General features: G+C 40.2%; 1 long non-coding RNA gene across 1 annotated transcript; it reads right to left on the minus strand.

Annotated features, from left to right (window-relative positions):
• Positions 1 to 2,989: 2,989 nt before the first annotated feature.
• On the minus strand, positions 2,990 to 13,422 carry LOC117432053 (uncharacterized). The gene is made up of 3 exons (XR_004548744.3): positions 13,334 to 13,422; positions 10,865 to 11,082; positions 2,990 to 3,572 (listed from the first exon to the last, which is right to left on the minus strand). It is a non-coding gene; the product is annotated as an uncharacterized LOC117432053 (long non-coding RNA).
• Between the last annotated feature and the right edge of the window lie 3,687 nt (positions 13,423 to 17,109).

The raw sequence follows: 17,109 nt of genomic DNA on the forward strand, positions 1-17,109 counted from the left end.
CGCTGAAGATAGTTCTTAATGACTTTCGCTGTATGTTTGGGGTCGTTGTCATGCTGCAGAATAAATTTGGGGCCAATCAGATGCCTCCCTGATGGTATTGCATGATGGAGAAGTATCTGCCTGTACTTCTCAGCATTAAGGAGACCATTAATTCTGATCAAATCCCCAACTCCATTTGCAGAAATGCAGCACCAAACTTGCAAATTTTGACTCATCAGTCCAGAGCACCTGCTGCCATTTTTCTGCACCCCAGTTCCTGTGTTTTCGTGCATAGTTGAGTAGCTTGGCCTTGTTTCCACGTCGGAGGTATGGCTTTTTGGCCGCAAGTCTTCCATGAAGACCACTTCTGACCAGACTTCTCCGGACAGTAGATGGGTGTACCAGGGTCCCACTGTTTTCTGCCAATTCTGAGCTGATGGCACTGCTGGACATCTTCCGATTGCAGTAAGTTTCCTTGGCCGACCACTCGTCTACAGTCCTCAACGTTGCCCGTTTCTTTGTGCTTCTTCAAAAGAGCTTGGACAGCACATCTGGAAACCCCCGTCTGCCTTGAAATTTCTGCCTGGGAGAGACCTTGCTGATGCAGTATAACTACCTTGTGTCTTGTTGCTGTGCTCAGTCTTGCCATGACTTTTGACAGTAAACTGTCTTCAGCAACCTCATCTTGTTAGTGAGTTTGGCTGTTCTTCACCCAGTTTTATTCCTCCTACACAGCTGTTTCTGTTTCAGTTAATGATTGTGTTTCAACCTACATATTGAATTGATGATCATTAGCACCTGTTTGGTATAATTGTTTAATCATACACCTGACTTTATGCCTACAGAATCCCTGACTTTGTGCAAGTGTACCTAGAAGAATTGATGCTGTTTTGAAGGCAAAAGGTGGTCACACCAAATATGGATTTGATTTAGATTTTTCTTCTGTTCACTCACTTTGCATTTAGTTAATTGATAAATATAATCTATTAACATGTCTATTTTTGAAAGCATTCTTACTTTACAGCATTTTTTCACACCTGCCTAAAACTTTTGCACAGTACTGTATATTATTCAAATTCAATCCATCATAATAGAACAATAACGTTTTCTGTCAGTGTGGTTTGTACCGGTGTCCTGGGGAATAAGTAGACCAGGGAAAAAATGGATTGCTGTCTAGAATTTAAAGGGGAGGTTCCATTGTTTCTAAGGTTTATGCTTACTAGTACTACGTCTGGGGAATTCCCTTATGGAAAAAACAGATTAATATAATGGTAGAAAACTATGATCATTATATTTTTCATCTGTAGAAATTGGCCCCTTTTCTATATATTTGAAATATATGGGATCTATTTAAAATATATTTTATTCTGTAATCCATATATTTATTTTATGTTGAAAATATATGGTGCACCATACATTTTCATTAGTCTGTAATCCATATAAAAGATGACATACTAAAATATATTTTAAATATATCCCATATATTTTAAATATATAAAAAAGGGGGCAATTTCTATATATGAAAAGTATAAGGATCATACTTTTCTACCACATATTAAAAATATGTGTTTATTCCATAAGGGTTAGTAGATCGAGCCCAGGGAATAAGTTGATCGGATATATTAACTAAAAATAAATCATTCAAAATGAACTTTGTGTCATTTATATGTCTGTTTGTTTAACAAACATTATAGCAACTTGAGATGTTTTTGTTACATATTTAACATGTAAGAAGCACTGTAAGGATAGGTATGCGAGCGATTATCAAAAAGTTAAAGTATGATTTTCAGTCATGGACAAAATTGAGCTCCATGCTGTGGTTACTAACTTAGGCCACGATGCACAGCAATCACTGATGCACTTGTATAATTTTTATTATTTATTATGCACTTTGTTCTTTCATTTATTTTTATAGATATTACTCATTTTTATTTTCCAACCTAGGTACATAGGCTACATGACAAAACTGTGATAGTTAACGCTAGGCCTACTGACAAAATAATAATAGACCTTGCAATACTACAATAATATTGTATGATTGTATGTCATTAGAATATATTACTGTGACAGGGTCACTGAGTGGTCTGACTTCAGGCAGAAGCAGGAAGGGAAAATATACTGACACCAAGGCAGTACTTCAGTTCAAAGTAAGACGCGGCTGGCTGCCATTTTTATTAATAAACAAAAATACATAAAATATTTAAACAAAACACTTGCGCTCACAGAGCAAAATAAAAGGGTTAACAAAACAAATCTCGAACACAAAATAACGCGATCAGGCTGGGCAATAGCCTTCACTGATCCTTTGTCTTTTAAATCAAGTTTCTCTCTGCTCGCTCTCTCACACTCACACCGAGCTGGAGAGCTGCAGAGAGAAACTTGCCCCTACGGTGATCCCCAGTACGAAGAGGCCTGGAACCAGGGCCTGGTAGGGGATGCTGCCAAATGGTTCTGGGCAGTCGACAATAACCAAGTGTCCTCGACGCCCAGGAGTGAGGAGCCCGAATGCCCACCGCCCAAGCCTGCACCAGCAGAGGAAGAGTGCCTGCTGATCCCACCACCATAGGAGATCAGCTGGGAGGCCATCCTCCGCTCTGTAGAGGCGTCCTGCTGGTGCCCCATCTGCGGAGAGCGGGGGCATAGCCCACTCAACTGCCCCCTCCTACCAGAGGGGTGCTTGCTGCGCCCAGTCCCACCAGTAGAGGGAGCATGCCTGCTGGTTCCGCCTCCACCGCTGCCACCACGTGTGACAGGGTGACTGGTGGTCTGACGTCAGGCAGAAGCAGGAAGGGAAAATAAACTGACACCAGGGAGTACTGCAGCCGATTCTTTCTTTTACCTGCAGTACTCCCTGGTGTCAATTTATTTTCCCTTCCTGCTTCTGCCTGACGTCAGACCACCAGTCACCCTGTCACAATTACTAAAACATTTAAATTATGATTAAAGATTGACAACATGTTGACATGTAAAACCTTTTAATATACAGTAAATAAATCTTTGCGATCACACATCAACTACATATGATTAACAATGACATTTTTAGAGGCAGAAAAAAAGCTGACAAGCATTTAACCTAGTATAAAGAGAGACGTAAGTTACAGTATAACTGAACTCTTTGCATCGCACATATATTTTACAGACCGAAAATAAATAAATAAAAAAGAAAGTTGTGTGTGAACACATTACCATACGATCTGGCAAATAAAATGACCAGATAGAACATGATTCATGTAGTTAACCTCCCCTTTAAACAAACTGCTGCTGCGCCTTCCTTTTGTCTTACTGCGCTTGCGCAATCCACTTTTTCCCCCGGTCTACTAATTCCCTACGACACCGGCACTAAGGCATCATTCTTAATCCAAACAAGTGAGGGAGAGAAAAATACTTGCTGCTCCGCGGTCTCCCCTGGTACAGCGCTCTCCTGAGCAGTTCTTCTTGCTGAGGTCTCTCCTGGTACAGCTCTCTCCTGAGCAGTTGTTCTTGCTGAGGTCTTCCTTGGTACAGCTCTCTCCTGAGCAGTTCTTCTTGCTGAGGTCTCCCCTGGTACAGCTCTCTCCTGAGCAGTTATTTCCATGACTATTTATTTCTTCCTGCTGCAAATATTATGGACCAGAGTTATTATACAGCCTGTGTTTTCTTTTGTTAATCACATCCATTCAATCTCCAAGCTCTCTTTTTGACATCTGAGATATATTGCAAGGTTGATTTTTGTTTGGCAGATACTGAGCACTATCTGACTGTCTACCTGTTCCTAGATTTTCATGGAAGAGCTTTGGTGCCGTGGCATTTAGTTGTCATGCTTTACAGATTTCTGTATGTAATTCAGTACGATATCAGACTTATCTTTTGTTTGATTGGTACTGTGCAGTGGCCTTTGGTTTATGAAGTGTGTGGGAAGGACTGTATAAAGATGTCATTCATTGAATCGCTTGGACATTGTATTGAATAGACTTGTAGGTTTGTCTTGAGCTATGATAGTTCAACGCACCACTGTGTGATGTATTCTTCAATGGGCTAGTTAGCATTGTCTTTTAGAAGACAGTCACATTGCTCTTCGCTGCTTTACAAATGTAGACAGGTCCAAGATACTTACAATGCGTGCAAGTGAGTTAATATTTTAAGGAACACTGGAAACTGAGAATTCCTCTTATGAAAAACAAAGATAGGCCAGACATCTATGTTCAGATATCCCGAGTTTTGGAATTGGTTACTAGTATCACTAAAATAGATTTTAAAATATGGGAATGGTACAGCAAGGCAAAAGGAAATCTCACAATAAGGGTTTTTATAGGCATATTTACAATAATGAAACATCTGAGTGGCTAAAGTTTATTGGATTCCTCTTTTTAGGGCTACAACCTTCCCTACAGCATGACCTCTCTATAGAGTTGTTTTATTGTCAGCCTATGCTTATAGAAGTAGTACAACATACAAAACCATGGAAAGATTAGTCAGAACAGAGGTCATTTCTACTCACCTGGGTTGCCATGATTAATTATGCATTACTAAAAGTGAACTCTTCCCCTCTCCATCTCTCCGCCTCCCAGACAATCTCATTTGCTGTGAATTAATTTTCTTAATGTGTTCAAAGTACATATTTTAACAGTTTTACCCTCTGCATGTCAAGTCTGCATTATGTATCTGTTTCAGCAAACAGCTACCGGTTAGAAAGTCTAAAATGATTTAAAATTAAAAACAAACAGAAGCAGCACAGATATTTCTATTGAGTGGTTATATGTAATACATAATATGCTTCTTGAGTTATATATTTCTGTACATACATTAGAATGTGTAAAAACAGATATTACTTTATAATATTGTAGTGCAAGTCCTGTGTTTGCCCATCACTCTAATATGCACACATTCAATTAAAATTATACACATTTTAGAGAAAGCATTATCAACCACAATATTTTAGTTTACACTGTCTCTATTATTGTTTCCTACACTGTGTATCATTGAATTAAACTAGTAAATACGAAATAGTGTTTGATAGTCTTCAGTTAATTACACCCCCTGTGGAATCCCAAAGACCAGCTACTTCACACAGCCACACCCCGCCCCTGCACTGTCCTGACTGTATGACTCGCCCTGCACCCCAACACGCCTTTACCAGGAGAGACTTTACAGTGCTTGTTAAACAGAATGCTTTAGATAGCTATTAGCTATCACTTTCTTTCATTTATTTCAGATATATAAGTCAACTAGTACAATTCAAATTGAAACATTGTATGTCAACAATGATCTGCAATATTACAATATTACAATTTAAAACAATAAACATTATGAAAGTGCCTCTACTTCTAAATTCTTAAATGATGTATTGTCCCAGTTCTTATATTTAAAAAAGTATGCTGCCATAAATAGCCAATATCCTCTAGGGTATATGTGTAGAATAGCAAACAATAGTCATTTGTTTATTTCTCACAATAAAAGTGCAATACAGTTTTCGTTTATGTGGCATCTGTGCTGCATCTTGTAACAGTAATTCAGTGCAAAAAACTGTTAATGTTAAAGATAATATTAAGTTTGCAACACAAGCTTACAAAACCAGGGGAATTGGGGTTATGTTTTTACACTACAGCAATCTTAACTGAGACATGCTCTACCCAGGCATTGCAGCATTGCAGAGTGTGGAGTCTCCCAGGTACCCACATGTGTAATAGTTGGCTTTTTAATTTCACATTCTTGAATGTCTTTAAAAACATTGACAAAGTAAATATATATTTCTTTATTCAGATAAAGCAGTGATGTGCTTGTCCTGTTAACACTGCAGCTAAAGTCTAATAACTGTGTGTCTTTTTCTGATAACAAGCTGAAACTCAGAACAGATGATTCAAATTCGTCATGGTTCTGAGACACGGGGGAGGGGAGGAGCCAACAGAAAACAAAGAAAAGCAAGTCAGTGTTCACAGCGACAGCGTGTGGAAGCAACAGCGTGGGAGAAGTACGAGTGGACAAGTACATCACAGTTGGAAGCAGTTTGAAAGCAGGTTGACAGCTGCAGAAGCTAAACTGAACTTCCAAAAAAAAAAAAACCATAGTCTTCAAGCCAGTAATCTGTGACAACAGCATGATGTGGGAAATCCGAGAAAACCCAACAGAGCTCAACTAAGTGTGTGTAAAGTGCCACATGATCCAGGACTTGCTTCAGCGAGTAAGTCTGTTAGAAATTGAGCTGGAGGAAATGAGACAGCAACAGGAGCTGACACATCCACAATTCATGGAAGTCTGCACCCCTAGCAGACAAAGCCACAAGGGAGATGGAAGAGGTTTTTCCAATATAAAACAGCAAGAGAACATTCAAAGAGGAGATTAAATGTCTAAGAGACACAAATGGCAATATCATAGATGAAGAAAAAAAATAGCAAATATATTAAATGATTACTTCTCACAGGTTTTTACAAAAGTAGGACACGGACAACACGCCCCACATGTACAACCTGTTCCTATCCAATTTTAAATAACTTTAGCCTAACAGAGGCAGAAGTGTTAAAGGGACTAGGAGCTCTTAATAACAAATCCCCTGGGCCAGATGAGATCCTCCCAATAGTACTCAAAGAAATGAAAGAAGTTATTTACAAACCGCTAACCAAGATCATGCAACAGTCTCTTGACACAGGGGTTGTACCAACAGACTGGAAAATTGCAAACGTAATACCGATCCACAAAAAGGGAGACAAAACCGAACCAGGTAACTACAGACCAATAGGCCTGACTTCTATTATATGTAAACTTATGGAAACTATTATAAGATCCAAAATGGAAAATTACCTATCCCTGCAAAACAAATTCAGAGAGCTAGGAAGGAAATTAAAAGACAAGACCAAAACTGTGGTATTTTCTGGGATACTGCCGGCGCCCTGCAAAGGACCATATGGACAGCTGGAAATACAAAATCAAAACGCATGGCTGAAATCGTGGTGCACACAGGAAGGCTTCACCTTTCTTGAACATTGGACCACGTTCTACAACAAGGACTATCTATACAGGTGGGACGGACTGCACTTAAACAGAAAGGGAACCAATCTACTCGGAGAAAGGATCCTTCAGGAGGTCCAGAAGCATTTAAACTAGAAAGGAAGGGGGGAGAAAACAAAAAACAGAAGGGAGACGACATCTAAACAAGGGCAACAACTCAGGTAAGACCACTATTAAATGTATTTATCTTAATGCTAGAAGTCTCAGAAACAAAATGTTAGAACTTGAAGCTACTGCACTAACAAGTAACTACGATGTGATAGGTGTTACAGAAACTTGGTTGTTTGAGAGTGATGGAGACGAATATAATATTAGTGGGTACACACTGTATAGGAAAGACAGGCGGGACAGAAGAGGCGGAGGGGTAGCGCTATACATAAGAAATAGTCTTCAAGCCCAGGTGTTAAATCAGGACAAAGAGAACAATGCAGAATCAATATGGGTCACAATAATGGACACAAATTCAAAGGGCATAATAATAGGAGCACGCTATAGACCGCCAAATTCAGACGCTGAGCAAAATAATCTGTTATACAATGACATTCGAAATGCGTGTAGAAAAGGAGAAGCCATACTAATGGGGAATTTCAACTTCCCCCATATAAAATGGGAAAACCCGATGGGGGGCACGACGGACGAAATTGAAATGGTGGAAATGACAAATGACTGCTTCCTAACGCAATTTGTAAGGGAACCGACTAGAGGGGAGGCATGCCTTGCCTTGATTTAGTATTTTCAAATAATGAAGACAGAATAACTAAAACAGAGGTCAGAGAACCATTGGCAAACTCAGACCACAATATGGTCTCATTTGAAATATTTTTTAAGAAAAACCCCAAAGTAATGACTAAAGCTAAGGTTTACAATTTTAGAAAAGCAAACTATGAAGGTATGAAACAGAGACTAACAGAAGTAGATTGGAGTAAAATATAGAAAACATCCACAGAAAAAGGATGGCTGTTCTTTAAAAATGTAGTACTAGAGGCTCAAAACAATTACATCCCAAAAGTAGACAAACCTAAATCTAAAACAAAATGTCCAAAATGGTTTAATAGATCATTTAAAAAAAATATTCAGCGAAAAAAGGCACTTTACAGAGCATTTAAAAGGGACCAAAAACAAAGTACTCAGAAAGAGTACCTGGAACTGCAAACACAAGTCAAAAAGGAAGTTATAAAGGCCAAGAGAGAGATAGAAATCAATATTGCTAAGGAGGCTACAACCAATTCCAAAATATTTTTCCAATATTATAACATCAAGAGAACATTCAAAGAGGAGGTTAAATGTCTAAGAGACACAAATGGCAAAATCATAGATGAAGAAAAAAAAATAGCAAATATATTAAATGATTACTTCTCACAGGTTTTTACAAAGGAGGACATGGACAACATGTCCGACATGTCGACCTGTTCCTATCCAATTTTAAATAACTTTAGCATAACAGAGGCAGAAGTGTTAAAGGGACTAGGAGCTCTTAAAATAAACAAATCCCCTGGGTTGGATGAGATCCTCCCAATAGTACTCAAAGAAATGAAAGAAGTTATTTACAAACCGCTAACCAAGATCATGCAACAGTCTCTTGACACAGGGGTTGTACCGACAGACTGGAAAATAGCAAATGTAATACCGATCCACAAAAAGGGAGACAAAACCGAACCAGGTAACTACAGACCAATAAGCCTGACTTCTATTATATGTAAACTTATGGAAACTATAATAAGATCCAAAATGGAAAATTACCTGTATGGTAACAATATCCTGGGAGACAGCCAGCATGGTTTTAGGGAAGGGAGATCGGGTCTAACTAACCTACTTGACTTTTTTGAGGATGCAACATTGAAAATGGATAACTGCAAAGCATACGACATGGTTTATTTAGATTTCCAGAAAGCTTTTGACAAAGTCCCACATAAAAGATTAATTCTCAAACTGAACACAGTAGGGATTCAAGGAAATGCATGCACATGGATTAGGGAGTGGTTAACATGTAGAAAACAGAAAGTACTGATTAGAGGAGAAACCTCAAAATGGAGTGAGGTAACCAGTGGTGTACCACAGGGATCAGTTTTAGGTCCTCTGCTATTCCTAATCTACATTAATGATTTAGATTCTGGTATAGTAAGTAAACTCGTTAAATTTGCAGACGACACAAAAATAGGAGGAGTGGCAAACGCTGTTGAAGCGGCAAAGGTCATTCAAAATGATCTAGACAGCATTCAGAATTGGGCAGACACATGGCAAATGAAATTTAATAGAGAAAAGTGTAAAGTATTGCATGCAGGCATTAAAAATGTGCGTTATAAATATCATATGAGAGATACTGAAATTGAAGAAGGGAACTATGAAAAAGATCTAGGAGTTTATGTTGACTCAGAAATGTCTTCATCTAGACAATGTGGGGAAGCTATAAAAAAGGCTAACAAGATGCTTGGATATATTATTATTATTATTATTATTATTATTATTTATTAGCAGACGCCCTTATCCAGGGCGACTTACAATTGTTACAAGATATCACATTATACATTATTTCACATTATACAGATATCACATTATTTTTACATACAATTACCCATTGATACAGTTGGGTTTTTACTGGAGCAATCTAGGTAAAGTACCTTGCTCAAGGGTACAACAGCAGTGTCCCTCACTGGGGATTGAACCCACAACCCTCCGGTCACGAGTCCAGAGCCCTAACCACTACTCCACACTGCTGTGAGAATATTGTGAGAAGTGTTGAATTTAAATCAAGGGAAGTAATGTTAAAAAACTACAATGCATTAGTAAGACCTCACCTAGAATATTGTGTTCAGTTCTGGTCACCTCGTTACAAAAAGGATATCGCTGCTGTAGAAAGAGTGCAAAGAAGAGCAACCAGAATTATCCTGGGTTTAAAAGGCATGTCGTATGCAGACAGGCTAAAAGAATTTAATCTATTCAGTCTTGAACAAAGACGACTACGCGGCGATCTGATTCCAAACATTCAAAATCCTAAAAGGTATAAACAATGTCGACCCAGGGGACTTTTTTGACCTGAAAAAAGAAACAAGGACCAGGGGTCACAAATGGAGATTAAATAAAGGGGCATTCAGAACAGAAAATAGGAGGCACTTTTTTACACAGAGAATTGTGAGGGTCTGGAAACAGTAATGTTAAGCTACATCCAGACACACCTGGTATAGACACAGCAAGTGGAGCACTCTGCTTGACTCACAGAGTGCAGGAAAAACCCTGATAACTCTTTTTACTAATACACTGTCAAAGGCTTTACAAATACATTTATTTTACAATGTGTACTTCATTACATTCAAGAGGTCCTGATGTAGAGATCTCAAAACATCTTGCTGTTCCAAATCTGCACCTATACAATGTTTATTCACAGTACTGTGCTAACACATATTTTGCTGACTGTGCCTCTAATGAACGCTAAAGGATCCAATCATATTTATTTGCGTTGCTCCAGTGTCACCCTGGTTATCCTGGTGTGTCGCCTGTGGTGTGAAAGATACTCTATCTTTCAAACCACTGAATCAGATCAAGCAGTCTGAATGTTGAAAAGTGATGCATAGCTGTGCTGTTAAACTTTGTAAATCTTTTATCACATTCTCAAGCCCCTTTGAGGCATGATATTCAGCTGCAGAATACCAACTGTGCCATCGTGTTTTACATGGTTCAGATCCTGTATTTCATACCTTTTATTGGCTGTGATCAGATTGGCAGAAACTATTCACCCAGGTGGTGGGTAGGAAACTTACACTTATTTTTGTAAGTTAAACATTATCATCATTTTACTGGACTTTAGTTTGTTGAAAGGGGAAGTTATATTAAATTGTTAAACATTACTTTGGCCCTGGCACTCCCACAGGTTGTGAAGGTAAAATCTTCAGAGACTGCATTTGCTCACCCTTCTACAGCAGCCCCTTCTTAACAGGTGCCCGTGTTGACCTTCATCTTGGCAAGGGCCAATAGCTTGCCAACATCTGCTGTTGAGTTCCTTGGTGTAGATTGGGATTGGAGCACACCCACTAATCTATTCTCATCTGCTGTTGAGTTCCTTGGTGAAGACTGGGATTGGAGCACACCCACTAACCTTCTATTCTCATAAGCCATTGTGGGGATTTGCTGCATAGAGGGAGAGAAAAAACATTGGTAAAAAATACAGCACCTTAATAATCCCTTTCCAGGCAACATTCAATCAATCTTTATGTTTAAATAAAGGGCTTAATATCCAGTTAAAATAGGGAAATAATGTGGGTCATCAAGAGCTGTGATTGAACCCACCCCCGGTGGATGTGACTTATGGAAGACGCACAGTTTCACTAATTGTGTGAAGTGAGGAATCATTCCTGCTTGTACTACAGTGGGCCAGTGGGGCGCAAGATCACAGTGTAAACCAGCCATTAAGTGGGGCTCAGGCTACTGCCAGTAATTACTGTTCTGTACATGCTGTATTTCAATTAGGTCGAAACGGACAATAATATATCCTCTTCTGGCTGTGTAGTCAAAGCACAAACTCAGTGCTACTCACACCCTTCACACTTGTAGTGAAGATCTTACTTGCAAAATATCCTACTAAGCCTACAACTGACAGGTACACCTGCTCAAATGGAGTTGATCTGCTATTCTTGGAAAACAAACTAAGCTGTCTGTGCCCAGTAATCCCGTAACATTATATATTAATAAGGCACTTGGCAAAAGCATCCCTGTATGGATTAGAGCTGTTTCATCAGCAGAATGTTGAGTGTCTGTATTTATCTGCAGCAATGCTGTTTTCTGCTGCTGCATGTTTGCTCTGTGTGAGAGGGATGCTCACTGTTAAAACTTAGAAACCAAAATATATATAGTTTTCTGAAGATGAGAAAGCTAAAATAGTTTTATTCCTTTGTGGCCAGAGGAAGAAATAATAAAGTTACTGTATTCCTTCGAATTTAAGACATACTTTTTTAAACCAATTTTTGCTTCTCAAAAATGGCCTGCGTCTTAAATTCAAGTATAGTGATGCATGTACTAAAATTGGCAACCAAAGACGTGACTACCTGAGTACACAAACATGCTCGAGAAAAGACGAAATAAAAACGCTACTGCCTGATTTCAAATTATCCATGACATACAGGCATCCATTTTCTTTATTAGAAATGGCTTGCGAGTTGTATTCAATGTTTTTGGAATCTTTTACATCATTCAATCTACTGGCAACACTTAGTCAAGCTTCGCTCTCGTTACTCCTCAAAAAGAATAAAGACCATTTAGATTGCGGATCATATCGCCCAATTTCACTCCTTATTGTGGATGTTAAAATCCTGGCCAAAATTCTTACCCGTCGTCTAAATTCTGTCATCCCATCCATAATATCTATGTGTAGCGCCCCCCTCCAAAATACCGTTCAATAGTTAACCAAGGATAACCCCCTCGGTTATCCCTATAATTAAACTGACTATCTTAAATAACCAATTAAGTAGAATTAATGACTATGCCAATTTGAAGCTAATATAACTCCAAATAAATAACAGGTTCTTTAAAAATCAAGACAGCACAGTGTGTAAAGTGAGGACAACAAGGTATAAAAACAACAAGAATTTTATTTAAACAAAATATCACAGCTTTTACCTATAGCAGCAGATTTGATAGCAGCAACCTTTAAACTATAGCAACAGATTTTTAACCAAGAGCGATCCCATCAGACCCTAAGCACTAGGATACTTTAAATTAAAATAGTCACACCAACACTTCTAAATAAAAAGATAATAATTCACAGCACAATAACACTTAAATGACACCCTTCAAAGCAAATAGTGATTTCCACAAACACAATTCCAAACAATAAAATAGCAAACCTTAAATAACACACTTAAAAAAACTAATAATCAGTGATTTTCATAGAAAAGAACAGAAAACTTCATGCAACCTAAAAAATGCTTAATGCTTAAACCCTCCAATAGCCGCTATTTTAGTTAATACACAGGTGGATACAGTGCAGGTGTGCAATCAAAAGTTAACAGGCCTTTTATAACTATACATTGTAAACACATACACAATTACAGTTAGGATAATCAGGACAAAGACGCTACTCTAAAAGCCTAAAACAACCAATAACACAGAAAAGAAGTTCGTATGCAGCGCTCAAATATTACATCAAAATTCACAGGATCGTAATTACCAACTCAGAATACAGACAATGCACATTCTCCTTTGTAATCAACCCCATACAATTGCGACCGACGTCTAAGAGCATGGGGGATACTTCACTGAAACCACTCCAATATAGAGCAGACCAAACTATTCAATATGAATAGTCGTAGTTTACCATTAACTTCTAGCTCTTCAGCCAATTCACAGCGCCTCAGTATTACACTTGAAAAGTTACAATCCTTACCAAACAGTAATTCCCGACCCGTGCTCTCAGCTCACAAATCTCTCAAACCCAGCTGGCCCCATTACGAATTAGCACTGCAATTACTATGGAGACCAGTAGTCTCCCTGGGGTTTAAAGGGACAGTGCAACAGTAAAAATAATAAAAATCAGACAATAAAACTCAATCTTATTACATTCAAAAAAATAAACAATACATCCATTGCACATCCATTACATATGGATCAGACTGGCTTTATTCCAAACAGACACTCATTCTTTAACTTAAGGCGCCTTTTCAATGTTATATACACTCCTTCATCTCTACCGTTTCCTGAGGTTCTGAATACGCTTTATCACCCTGCGCGCTAAGCTAGACATGGCAAACTGGTCTGCTCTGCCCCTCCTCTCTCTAACTGGTTGCATTAACTCTATTAAAATGAATATGCTCCCTAAATTTCTTTATCTCTTCCTGTGCATTCCAGTCGTCATAAATAAATCTTTTTCAGTTGATCTCTGCATTTATTTGAAACAAAAAGACATAGCGTATTCATAAGGCTTGCCTAACTTCGAGTTTTATTACTGGTCAGCTAACATCCGCAATATGGCTTACTGGCTCCACGCTCAGCCTCTGGAGGAGGACCCTTCTTGGCATCTTTATCTGCGCTTTTATGTTCACCCCTTCATTCTACCTCTGTTTAGTGCTAATCCCATAGTCCAGCAATCTCTTAAAATGGGGTTGCAGTGCGGGCGGCATTTTGGCCTGCAGTCCATTTCTATGTTCTCTCCTATCAAAGGCAGCCACCTGTTTCAGCCCTCTCTTATGGATGCTATATTCTGTGCCTGTCACAAAATGGTATTAATGCGCTTAAAAATCGATATTTCGATAATGTATCACTTCATTCGACCAGCTCTCCAAAAAATTCAACTGTTCGGAACTTTGTGCAAAATAGAGGAACACAGTTTCCTCAACTACCATCTGAATCCCCTATTGATAGCGTATTGAAAATAAATTCCATTTGCAAGGGAGCAATATCCTTAATATACGGCTTTATTTCCACTCTACACTGCCCCTCATTAGACACGCTAAAAAAAAAGTGGGAGCAAGATCTGGGCATTATACTCCCAGAACGTGTGTGGCATTCTATCGAGGGTTCACTCTTCCTCTATCTGTGACAGACACGGACTTATACAGTTTAAAATTGTACATCACCTCCATATGTGCAAGGTTAGACTAGCCAAGATCTTCCCAGACCTTGACCCGACCTGTGACAGATGCAAACAGGCTCCATCCTTTATCATTCACATGTTTTGGTCATGTCCCAGTGTGACAGGATAGCTGTGTGGGTGATGGGAAATAACCAGACCAGTCCCTGTTTTCTGTGTGCAATACACGCGGCTTTATTTTGGCCAATGAAAAATAATAATGGAGCCAGGATACACAACAATGTGTAACCTGGCAACCACAAAAATAAAGTAATAAAGGGAAAAAGGAACCAGGGAAAAACGTGCACAATCCAATCCCAAAAAACCCCAACAAAACAATAATCCGTCTCTCCCAAATCCTCGACGGGAAAACGGGCGTTACCAGTCCGGCACTTCCGGGTTCGCGCTCCTCCTTTCCACTCCGGAGCGTCCCGTTAGTGCTCTGGCAGATAAACGTAAAAACAATAATTAGCAACACACGCGCCACACACTCCTTCTCTTTGTTTTCCTTCCCCTGTTTGTTTGTATCCTTTTTATTATCGTCTCTCTCCGTCTCTCTCACACAGTACCTTGCAGGAAGGAACAGAACCCCGGGCCACGCCCCCTTTTGTACGCCCCGTCCCGTCCCCATTGGTCAGCGAGGGCAACCACCGTCAGCCAATGCATGATTGCCACCGCGCTTCCCGACCGGGTCTGTGACGTTGCGCACCGCGGCTCCGCCTGCTCCTTCCCCCCAGCGTCCTCACCGGTCGGAAGGGAGATCTAAAACAAGAGTTCACTCTCTCTTTGTCATATATCCCACCGCTCAGAGTGGAGCCGAAGGAACACTCGGCCAAACCTACCATCCCCATTACTCCCCCCTCCCGGGAAAAATAATCCGCATTTTGGTGATCTTTCCCTGCACGATGTACCATTCGATACATGTAAGGTTGCAATGCCAAATACCACCGAGTTATCCGGGCATTGCTATCCTTCATAGTGCTTAACCATCTGAGTGGGGCGTGGTCTGTGACTAGATCAAATGAATGTCCCAGTAAGTAATATCTGAGGGAGTGAGTCGCCCATTTAATGGCCAAGCACTCCTTCTCTACAACCGAGTAATTGCGCTCCCTAGGAAGCATTTTCTTGCTGATGTAAAGAATGGGGTGCTCCACCCCGTTAACCCTCTGGGACAAGACCACCCCCAAACCAACCTCTGACGCGTCAGTATGGAGGAGGAATCTCTTGCTAAAGTCTGGTAATATTAGCGCAGGAGCCTGGCACAGTTTTTGCTTGATGGTCTCAAATGCTCCCTGACACTCTTCTGACCACTTGACTAAATTTGGCGCACTTTTCTTAGTGAGGTTCACCAGGGGATCAACCACGGTGGCATACTCGAGGATAAAGCGGCGGTAATAACCAGCCAATCCCAACAGTGACCTCACCTGGGATTTAGTTTTGGGGACAGCCGCGTCCACCAACGCCTGGACTTTGGTGGCTACGGGTTTCACCCGTCCGTTTCCCATAATATTATTATTATTATTATTATTTATTTCTTAGCAGACGCCCTTATCCAGGGCGACTTACAATTGTTATCACATTATACATTATTTCACATTATTTTTACATACAATTGCCCATTTATACAGTTGGGTTTTTACTGGAGCAATCTAGGTAAAGTACCTTGCTCAAGGGTACAACAGCAGTGTCCCCCACTGGGGATTGAACCCACAACCCTCCGGTCAAGAGTCCAGAGCCCTAACCACTACTCCACACTGCTGTCCTAAGTACTGAGTTTCTGATTTAGCAAACACACATTTCTTCAGATTGGCTGTCAGCCGGGCAGCCCTTAGAGACTGAAGGACGGCTGTAAGTCGAATTACATGCTCTCTCCAGGTGGAGCTATATATAACCACATCGTCAATATACGCTGCTGCATACTCACGATGGGGATGTAACACCTCGTCCATCAGTCTCTGAAAGGCGGCGGGCGCACCATGTAGCCCAAACGGCATGGTTTTGAAATGGAACAGACCATCCGGAGTTGAAAATGCCAATATCCCTTCGTCAGGTCCAGAGTTGAGATAAACCCTGCCGTCCCCAGTCGGTCGAGGAGTTCGTCGATCCGAGGCATGGGGTAGGCGTCGAACTTGGCGATAGCATTGACCTTTCGAAAATCGACGCAGAAACGATTAGTGCCGTCCTTTTTTGCCACTATAACAATGGGACTGCACCACTCACTTCTGGAAGGCACAATGACCCCAAGTTCAAGCATCGCCCTCACCTCGTTCTGGACGCCACTCCGACGGCTTTCTGGGATCCGGTAGGGCCTCTCTCGAACAGTGACACCTGGCGGAGTAATAACAGCATATTCGGTAAGGTTAGTCCTGCCGGGCACGTCAGAAAACACATCACCAAATTTCCTAATTAACTTACGCAATTCGACTTGCTGATCTGGAAGTAACTGTTTCCCCATTGAAATCTGGCTGGGGCTAGGGGTCTCTATACAGGGTCCTAAGTCATCCTCCATCTCGCCTGGGGCTATGAATAAGACCTCCCTTGCCTTCCAGGGCTTTAATAAATTTACATGATAAATTTCTGTTTTATTTCGGCGA

This window comes from Acipenser ruthenus, chromosome 27 (genome assembly GCF_902713425.1).
Source record: "Acipenser ruthenus chromosome 27, fAciRut3.2 maternal haplotype, whole genome shotgun sequence".
NCBI classification, from domain to species: Eukaryota; Metazoa; Chordata; class Actinopteri; order Acipenseriformes; family Acipenseridae; genus Acipenser; species Acipenser ruthenus.